This window comes from Musca autumnalis, unplaced genomic scaffold, assembly GCF_047663935.1.
Source record: "Musca autumnalis isolate F117 unplaced genomic scaffold, ASM4766393v1 scaffold_5, whole genome shotgun sequence".
NCBI lineage: Eukaryota > Metazoa > Arthropoda > Insecta > Diptera > Muscidae > Musca > Musca autumnalis.
The window spans coordinates 165,876,575-165,887,963 of record NW_027412088.1 but is presented as its reverse complement, the minus strand read 5'-3'; positions in this window follow the sequence as shown (position 1 = coordinate 165,887,963).

Below are 11,389 nucleotides of genomic sequence, written 5' to 3'. Positions count from 1 at the left end.
TTGGTCTAAAACCATTATTTCGATGAGTCACATTTGCCCGTATGAAAGTGTATATACCCTCGTGGGCATAAATGCTGAGGGTATAAACTTCGTCAACATGTATAGATCAATGTTTTGTTGTAGCCCCAGTAATTTGACATTTGAGGTTCCTTGCAGATAAAGGGTGTTTTTTAAGCTAGATAGAACTTTAAATTGTAAAAAGTAACACAAAAAATTAAATTTTGATGAAACTTTTTTTTATTTGTTTCAGTATACTCTGACAAATCATCATGAATAGACTCACGCTTGAACAACGCTACGAAATTATCCAAATTTACTTTGAAAATCAGTCGTCGATTCGCGCAACTTATAGACGACTTCGTCATTTGTATGGCGTACATAATCGTCCATCTGAACAATCCATTCGTCGAACTGTGGATAGATTTAATAAGCAAAATTGCCGCATATGGCGTGAGACCAATCCACAAGAGACCCTATAGACTCCATTACATCCAGAAAAATGCACCGTATGGTGCGGTTTTCACGCTGGTGGCATCATCGGACCTTATTTCTTCAAAAATGAGGCCGGAGCTCGCGTTACGGTCAATGGAGATCGTTACCGCACCATGATAAATGATTTTTTGTTTGAAAATATGGATGACATTGATCCGGAGGAGATGTGGTTTCAACAGGATGGCGCTACGTGCCATACGGCGAACGCAACCATCGACTTATTGAAATCAAAATTTGGCGATAAGTTGATTTCGAGAAGTGGACCTGTCAATTGGCCTCCAAGGTCGTGCGAATTGACACCTCTCGATAATTTCCTGTGGGGCTACGTGAAGTCACTGGTTTATGCTGATAAACCAGCAACAATTGATGCCTTGGAGGCCAGCATTGTTAGTGTTATTCGTGACATACAGCCAGCAGTGCTCGAAAAAGTGGCCAAAAATTGGACGTCCAGAATGCACTTCGTCAAGAAAAGTCACGTATTGATCTTTCGAATAAAAAAAAATTTGATTACAATTTAATTTTTTGTGTTATTTTTTACAATTTCAAGTTCTATCGGACTTATAAAAACACCCTTTACAAACCATTTCCACCAAAAATTTTCAACATAGCTGCACACCTGGCTGAACACATTTTTTAGATTAGGTAAGATCATTTAGGCATTTGGGGTATCCGTTAATTAAACTAATTGTTTCATTTTTGTTAAGAATATTTTAAGGTGGAGGGTATAAAAAGTTCGGCCGAACTTATCGACTTTTTGTTTGTTGGTATTTTGATGTACAGGACCGTCCTTTTTCGATATTTTCAAGGTTTCCTAATATTTCATTTTACAGCCCGACCGAGCTTAAAGCACTTCTTTCTTTTTCATTTCTAGCTTTTTGAGTAAAAGTAGGTAAATGACTCCTATAAGGAAATAAATGCTCTTTAATGTGACATTTCTTCCTTAGATATCGTTAAACTTAAAATCTGAATCACCTTATAAAGGTCTCCTTAGCCGCTATGCGTTGTATATAATGAAAACAATGATGATTCATACTAATTTTAAAACAATGCTCCCATTCAACCCTTTGCAATACTTCCCCTTTGTCTGGGGATTTACACAATAAACTGCTTTTTATGATCATCGCCTTATCGTTTGAAATCTATCGATATTTTAGCGTTTGTTTTTATTCCTTATCTGGTTGATAAAGTACTACACCTATTCTAACTGCGCTTTAGTAATGTTTTAACTGATAACTTGTCGAAATAAATTAATATTTTTATATAAACGCTTGCCACTTTGACAAATATCAATCAGACGTAGTACACGTTTAAAAACTAAAGTCACTTCAAGAGGAGGAGAAACATTAAACTATCAAATAAAATGCCACACTACGGACCACCTTGCAGTTATTGTCCACCATTCTATGGACCATCACATTTGAGGCCACCTTGCCACCATCATCATCACCATGGCCCGCCCCATCACCATGGACCACCACACCACCATGGACCGCCACCACACCACCATGGTCCTCCACACCATCACCACCATGGACCACCTCACCATGATCCCCATGGACCACACCATCATCATCCGCACGGACCACCACACCATGGCCATCATGGTCCTCATCATTGTTAGAAATTGGATTAAGCTACATCTAAATATAAGTGATTGGTTTTAAGTTTTTCTTATGTTTATTTATTAGTAAAAAAATATAAAAATTAAAATATGAATAATTTAAGAAATAATGGACAAAGCGATTTTAATGTTTTCTTCGGCCTTTTCATGTATTTATTTCAAAACAAGGAGGAACAGCGCGTAGTGGTACAGAATCGTTTTTTCCTGGTCAAACTTCTGTAACTTTTGAACGGATAGATATGTTTGGACGAAATGTGTTTCAGACAATTTGGAGTTGAATTAGCCATGTCCGTCCGTATGTCTGTCTGGCTGGCTGGAGCTCACGATAACTCTCGAACGGATCAACAGATTCGGTCAAAATTTTGGCTTTCGTAATATTTTGTCCAAACTTAGTTCATGTTCGAAGATGGGTTATATCGGTCCTCCCCCAAAAAAGTTCGAAAATGTTCGGAAAATTTTTGCGCACGATAACTCTTGAAGGGAGTAACCGATTTGGTCCATACTTAGCACATTGTGAAATTTCTATTAGACTTAGATGAGGATCCAATATGGTCTTAAGCGGTCCACTTCTTCGGGCACCTCCCACACAAAATTTCGGAAAAGTTCAGTCTAAGTCCTGCCCTCGAATCGCTTTGATTTTTGTTGTAGCAACTTGTATGCACTGCCCTCCATACGACGGTATATGTTTCATTAGGGGCAAGTCCATACTTCCTGAAAAATAACCTGAAAGGTGCAAACAACCCCTATGACACCGTGTACAGTGGTTGGAGCGCAAGATAACTCACGAACGGATGTACCGATTCGGTCCAAAATGTGACCTTCGTAATATTTTGTAAAAACTTAGTTTAAGTTCGAAGATAAGCCATATCAGTCCAATCCTTCAGGTACCTCCCCTAAAAAGTTCAAAAATGTTCGGTAAAATTATGCGCACGATACCTCTGGATGGGAGTGACCGATTTGGTCCATACTTTACACATCCTAACATATGTACCAGATATAGACGAATATGGACTATATGTATTTGTTTCGTTCACTCTTTCGGGTACCTCCAACTCAAAATTTTGTATAAATTCACTTTAAGACCTGCTCTCGAATCACTTTGATTTTTGTTGAAGCAACTTACATTCTCTGCCTCAATTACGACAGTAAAAGTTTTTCCAGGAGTAAGTCCGTAATTCTTGAGAAAACAGCCCGAAAGGAGTAAAAAACCCCAATGGCACTATATGTAGTGGCTGTAGAGCTCGAACCGAATACTGAGTTCGTCCGCACTTTGGATATCGTAATATTTCTTCGAATCTAAGATGAAATTCGATAGTAGTGCTAATAGGTCCACTGCTTCCGGAACCTCTCCCTCAAACGTTAGAAAATATTCGTAGCAACCGATGTGGTCCAAATTTTCGATCTCGAAACATTTTGTCCAATCTTAGTTTACATATATTCAAATTTGGTCCTTATCGGTCCAATCTATGGGGTACCACCCATACAAATGTTCAACATATTTGTGTAGTTAAGGGTCTGTTCGAGGATCCTTTGGGTATTTTTCCTAGTGGCCTGATATTATGCTTTTCGTGGTACAAAAGTCCTATCTATCGATATCCCCCACAAATTTTTCAGCTTTAATCCAATCCATATTTCTGTTGGTTCATAAGTCCATACATTTTTTGAAAAAAAGTATTTCAATCCATACAGGCTCAGGGTATATCTCTGTCGACAAAGCCGACTCATACTTTTTCACTTATTTCTTATCCAAAACTGCCGGTAGCTTAGCATTTGGAGTTCCCAATAGTACAGAAACTTCCCTACAAAAAATTATGGACATAGGTCCAGTTTTTGGTGTAGCCCCCCATATAGCGATACCGACCGATTTCAGGTATTTTGAGGATTTTTTCTTCATCTTTAGTCCAAATTGGTAGTAACTTTGGAGTTCCGAATGCTACAAAAAATTTCCCCACCAAAATTTTTTGACATAGGATGAGGTTTTGGTATAGCTCCCTATAAAGCGGTACTACCCGATTAGAGATGTTTTGAGGACTTCATCGCCATTTTTAGCCCTAATTGCATGTTACTTAGCATTTGGATTTCCCAGCGGTACAGAAACTTTACCATTAAAAATTGTGGACATATATAGGCCAAGGTTTTGGTATAGCTCTCCGTACGTAAGGCTATTTTATATATTTTTAGTTGATTTTATGTGAAATATAGCCGCAAGCTACATAAATTCTGAACAGAGGGTTCAAAATTTCAAATTTGGGTATTTAGAATTGGAAATGAACCCTATCGGAACATGTTCGGTATAATCCCTGTGCCAAAGTTCAGCCCAGTTTTCGGTATTTCAAAGTTTTTACCAAATGCTCTAACAGATTTTACACAGATAAAAAATCGTTCAAACATATTATCCATATACTCACATTTTCACTTTTTGGTATATCGCAGAATTTTCCTACCACACTTGCTCTTACTTGAAATATTGGGTTCTAATTAACTCATATAATTCCCAATAGAGCTCCACGTTATCGATATCCCAAGATTTTCTGTATTTGAAAGATCTTAGCCCAATTCTTTAGATTATCGGGTGGAATATGGGTTCTGGAATTCATTTCGGTAAGAGAACCTGAGATGAAAGTGTTAATCACTGAGAGAAAGTTGTTAAGATCATAGTCTTATTTTTAACAATATCGGCTGCGACATGGATTTTAAGAATCCTTTTGATTGGAGAACATACATGCGAAAAGTAAATAAACAGTGTGGTGAAGGGTATCAAATATTCGTCCCGGACATTACGCATTTGTATTCCCCCCACCATAGTATGAAGGGTATATTAAGTTTGTTTTTCCGTTTGTAATGCTTTGAATTAATCATTTGAAAACTTACAGAGTATATGTATGTATGTATAATATTGATCAGGGTAAAACTCTGAGTCGATCTATACATGCCTTTCCGTCCGTCGAACATAGTGGCAAAATGCTCAAAAACGGAGATTAATTCAGGGAATCGTTTCTGGTTTCAAAGCTCTGTGTTTTTCGAATCGCGGTGTCACTTTTAACTAGAACACAACTTCTAAGCACAAAATAAAGTTAGTAAATATGTTTTCTATTTATATTTTAGTTTTAAAGATTTACGCCCAGTTGCCATTTTTTAAAAATTTTGTTCTAAGAAAACTACGGAGTTTTTTACTGCCTTGTTTTTTCATCTGAAAGAGAATATTTTTAAAAATATTAGAATAATAAAATATTGTTGACAAAATGAAAGTTAATAAATTGTACAATTATATTTTTGGAAAAATTCAAATAATTTTTTATTATTTTATTATAGCAAAACTACATCCTCACAACAAAAGAAGACATTAGCTGGGATTACTTTATCACTTGGTGACTAATTACGGTATTCTATTCGATCAAGTATTCGCTCGTGAATGAAAAAATCGAATACTGAAACCCTTTTCGCGCCACCAACAATTCGGTTTTAATAATTGTGCCTAAACATCCGTATATTTACTAAGGTAGATGCATGACTAAAACACATGTTTTAACATCTACCTTCTTAATGTTCTTTGAAGAGCACATAGGTTTTCATAGTTCGATTTTTTCATTCACGAGCAAATACTCGATCGAATCGAATGCCGCAATTGCACCTTAGTGGAAGTTTATAAGAAAAATGAAACAAACTTTCATAAGAACTAACTGAACTCCAAAGTGTCGGCATTAACTTCCATTGTCATCATTTCGTTTGAATCATATTATATATAGTTCCGATTATTACATATAGTACCGATAACATAATGGTAAACCGGTAAACATATTCTTATGTAAGGCGAAGACCGGCAAAATGCAATGCAAAACACCACATAATGTACAACAATAGCAGAGAAAACAAGTAAGCAAATGTTACGATGGCGGTTCGGAAACTTCTTATCCTATCAATGAAAAAGAATAGTTAGTTTTTCAAAAATATTTTTATTTAAAACGCTTGCCAGCAAGAAATTTTTTTAGATTTGGGAACAAGTAAATGTCACTGGGAGCTAAATCAGGAGAATAAGGTGGGTGGTCAAGCAACTCGTTCTTTAATTCGTTGATTTTAGTCATTGTTAAAACACTCTTGTGCGCTGGTGCGTTGTCTTGATGAAAAATTATTTTTTTGTGTTGTAAGCCAGGACGTTTTTCTCGAATTTGTAGATTAAATTGATTCAAAAAGTTGCAATAGTACTCTGAATTTATTGTGTTACCCTTTTGCAGATAGTCAATCAATAAAATACCTTTGAAGTCCCAAAAAACCGTTGCCATAACCTTACCAGCCGATTGAATTGTTTTTGCCTTCTTTAGGGCACTTCCTCCAGCTTCATTCCATTGTTTGGATTGTTATTTTGTCTCTGGAGTATAGTGGTGGAACCATGACTCATCAACAGTTATGCAACGACGCTTAAAATCCATTTTATTTCGCTTAAAACGATCCAAACAAGCTTGAGAAATGTTCATTCTTATGCGTTTTTGATCGACTGTTAACAAATGCGGAACCCATCTTGCAGAAAGCTTTTTCATCTGTAGTTCTTCATGCAAAATTAAATGGACTCGATCATTTGAGATGCCCATGATATTTGCAATTTCACGCACTTTTATTCGTCGATCATTTAATACCATATCAGGCACTTTGGCTACAATTTCTTTTGTTGTTGCTGTTTTTGAACCACTGGGTGGTTCATCTTCAATGCTTGTACGAGCACGTTTAAATTCAGCAACCCAATTTTTTACTGTTGCATATGAAGGAGCACTTTCACCTAACACATTCGCCATATCATTATGAATTTCTTGTCCCGATTAACCTTTTTTATGTAAATACTAGCGGGCCCGCGAACTTCGTCTCGCTATTAAGGAATAAAATTTCATACAAAAACTCAATTTTCGATTTTTCCAATTTTCCGACTTTTCCAGAGAGATTTTCCAAAATTTTCTTCCGTAAAGACCTTCTCCTCGAAAATACGAATAACTGACAAAAAATTTTACAGAAATCGGCCTAGCCGTTCTCATTTTATGAATTACTATACATTTTTTACACCATTTTTATATATATAGATTTAATGACAGCACGCATTTCTAATTTTTACATTGTAAAAAATTGCGGATGCGTCTTTTTTGAACACCTGTTTCTATATGAAGGAGTTGCCAGATCGAAACAAAATTTAACATATGTTTATAACAGAGATGGAAGTTTCCAAAACACTTAACTTTTTTCTGTTTATACCGCGCTTTTTGTGCTAGGCTAAGAAGTTTCCGAACTGCCCTCGTATAGTCGGACGGGGCCGACCATGTGATACCCTGACCATTGTCCCTGGGAATTAGATTTCAGCAAATAAAAGTTGCTTTATGGAACAAATAAGCTTATTGTAAGAAATTACTTTATTCATTCTGCCACCTTATCACGAGACAGCGGAGTTGTATGCATAACATATCACATATGCAAAAATATGCTAAATGCCTAAATTATCCATATGCAAAAATTATTTTTTGCATATGCAAAATTTATGCATTTTACGTATTTCAATAATATCTTCAAAAATGTTTAAGTGTACATTTTTTTCTGTTTAAAATTCTCTTCAGACGAGTCAATAAAATAGCCACTACCTTCAAAATACCGAAAAGCGGAGGTATCGTTCTATGGGAGCTATATGAAGACGTGGACCCATTCCCACAAACTTCAGTTCTATAGTGTTATACCCCCAACGAAGACTAAATACCAAATTTCAGTAATTTCCGAAAATAGAGAAAATCGGGACGTACCGTTCTATGGGGGATATATGAAGACGTGGACCTATTCCGACAAATTTCAGGTTGAAAGTTTTATACCCTCAACGAAGATTCAATACCAAATTTCAGTCATTTCGGAGGGATATTGAGGCCGCAACCTTCAAAATAAAATAAATAAGACACCACTTTTAGAGAAGTTTTATATGTCTGAAATACTCAGAAAATGTCGTCAACATTACCGAGGAGTATTTGGTCACCGTTGAAAGTTTGATGTTACCTCGCCGGGGAATCGAACCCACGAAATTCTGCGTACAAGCCGGATGTGAAGTTAAAATATAGCTCCACTGTATGGAATAATATTAGAAACGTAGATACGTAATGATTTGTTGGCTTTAAGCATATACAATGTCTCCGAAGTCTATTCTTCAAAAATCAAATATGTAAAATTTCCATGTTTTGACATACCATAGGTTGCCACCGTGGTACAATGGTATGCACACCCGCCTTTCACTTTGAATGCCCGGGTTTGGTTTCTAAGTCAGGCCACATGAAATTAAAACTGTGGCAAAATACCCCTCAGTAATGATGGTGACATTTTCTGAGTGTTTCAGCCATGAAAAACTTCTCTACATGCGGTGTCTTAGGACACGTCGTTCGTAGGTCCCTTATCATTGAGCTAGTATGAATCAGGGTGCACTCATTAATATGAGAGAATCCTCCGTTGTCCCAACCGGGATGCTTGTGGAACAATTATATATATCATAATACATTTCTAATAAAAGTTCAAAAATTGAAAATTGACGTTGGTAGCCCCTTCTGATACATCTATAAATTTTCTTTGAATATCAGGTTCCTTTTTGCAAATATACACAATTGCAATGCAATTTGCCATATCTGACCGTGAAATTTTGAACACTACAAATGCTATATACAAAATTTTAAACGGAACATTGTGAGTTATGCTTGGAAATTCACGCGATTTTGTGCATTTTAGGGTATTTCGAAAATAGTTCATTGTGGATATACAGTAACGGACAAAACTTTTGCAACAGACACATACAATTTAGTTTTAGGGCTATAATATTTGTAAAAATCAACATTTTGTTCAATTTTTCAGCATTAAGGTGTTCTTCATACTTCAAAGGAAACACCCACTATTAGTTTTTGTACCTTATAACTGTGTTCCACTTATAGTAGCGCACTTAAAAGAAATATCCCATATTTTAGCAAGACAAAATAATTACAACTCACTCCGCTGCTATAAAAATAAGGCTGAAATTATGATTTTTTGCATTATTTTTGGGTCACATCCAGATTTTTATTAGTTAGGGTCTCTTTAAGACTGAATACACCAATTTATAAAGTTAGAAAAGTTACATAATGAATAGGAACAGAATATTTTAATTTAATTCTTGATACGTTTGGAAAAGTCCTAAGAAATCGTATAAGGGGGAATGTAATCTAGTATTATCCTTAAAAATAGCTTATAGGTGAATACGAAGTCCTCTCAAAATAAATTAAATTCATGTTTTCACGTTTTTGATTGATTTAGTCTGCTGAAGTCCATATAACCAGGACCCGATGTGAATAACGGCCCCATACTGGGCCCCTTTATGGAGGTTCCTTAAAACGACAGAAGTGAAAAATGTTAGTTCTGTATCGGAATTAACCATAGAAAAATATTACGATTATATAAAACCACTTGGACTATATATGGAAGCCCCTCTTGCCGTATTCTCAAACTTACTGGCGACTAATGCCCTACCAGGCATAATGCAACAAACAGTTAAGTTGGTAATGGTGAGATGGGGTCAGTTGAACAATCTAGATCCTAGTTCACTGTCTTAGTTCCAAAAAGTATGAGTAATGTCAAAGTGACGTGTGAAATTACATATACGCAGTTTTTTCATACAACGATGTGGACGATAGGAACTGCGTAGTGAACTAGATCGTTCTACTGAACTAAACTGGCACAATTCTAGTCTGTATATCGTCCAAATGTTATTATATAATCGTAATGTTTTTTATAATCGTAATGTTATTATATAATCGTAATGTTTTTTCCGATACAAACACAACATTTGTCACTTCTGTCGTTTTAAGGAACCTCCATAAATGGGCCCGGCCTGGTGCCGTTATTCACATTAGGCCCTCGTTATATGGACTTCAGCAGACTAAATCACTCAAAAACGTGAAAAAATGCATTTAATTTATTTTGAGTGGACTTCGTATTCAAATATGAACTATTTTGAAGGATAATACTAGATTATATTCCCCCGTTATACGATTTCCTAGGCCTTTTCCAAACGTATCAAGTGCCAAATAAAAATTAAATTAAAATATTCTGTTCCTATTCATTATCTAACTTTTCTAACTTTATAAATTGGTGTATTCAGTCTAAAAGAGACCCTTCGCTAATAATAATCTGGATGTGACCCAAAAAATATGTAAAAAATCATAATTTGAGCCTTATTTATATAGCCTTATTTATATAGCTACAAACAAACAACTGGATATATTAGCTTGTAACTCTGTTATCTGAGCACGTAAATCAACATAATAGGCATCAATAGAAAGGTCAAGAAATGACCCTCCAAATTTTATTTACGTGTATATTAAAAATTTTCAAAATTTTCACACAAAAGTTGTGATCTATTCAACCCTCTAAATATTATCTGATCACTATCTCAAATTGCAAGCTTCTTCTTTGTCATATACACTTACCTTAGTTAAAATTTCGAGGCGTTCGGACTATTAATGCGACCTACAGAGCAGTACAAAATCGGATAAATATTATGTTTTTGGTCCATTTCACCAGCTAAATATTTCACGATCATCACCAATAACAATAGGTGTCTATTGTGGTCTAAGCCCGACCTCCATGCAAAATTTCGTGACGATCGGTCCATACTTGCAGCCTGTAGTTTGATTACAATTTATAATGGACAGACGGACGGACGGACACACATCTCAAAATCGCTTTATCTCGTCGAGATATGAATATTAGTATACCACATTGGGGGTCTAGGACGAGTATTTCGCGGTGTTACATGAATTTTTCCCAAAAACAAACTTAAACTTTCCACATAGTGGTGAAGGGTATAATGAAGACAATAACCCAAAATGCCAAAAAAATGACCCATGAACTGGTGAAAATACCATTTTGAGAACACTTGAGGGAAAATACATACAAATTTTTCACGACTGTTTCGACACTCATTTTTTCTATACAAAATTATGGAAAATTTTGACATATTTTAAAGATTTTTTAGGCATATCTCTAAAACACTTTTGCTAGAACAATGTATTTCTAAAATATTGAGAATTACCTCTATTTAAATATCCATACTAAAAATGGCACAGTTATATATTACAAAACTACGATATCATGTTTCACAACCACCCAAATTTTTGTTTTTCGCCTGTTCGGAATGCAGACAGCGGAATCCTATGCAAATGCATATATGGTTAGGATGGTCGTAGAGAAAATCTGATGACACAGAAACTCGTTTTATCACAAAATAAAACGAATTAGTCC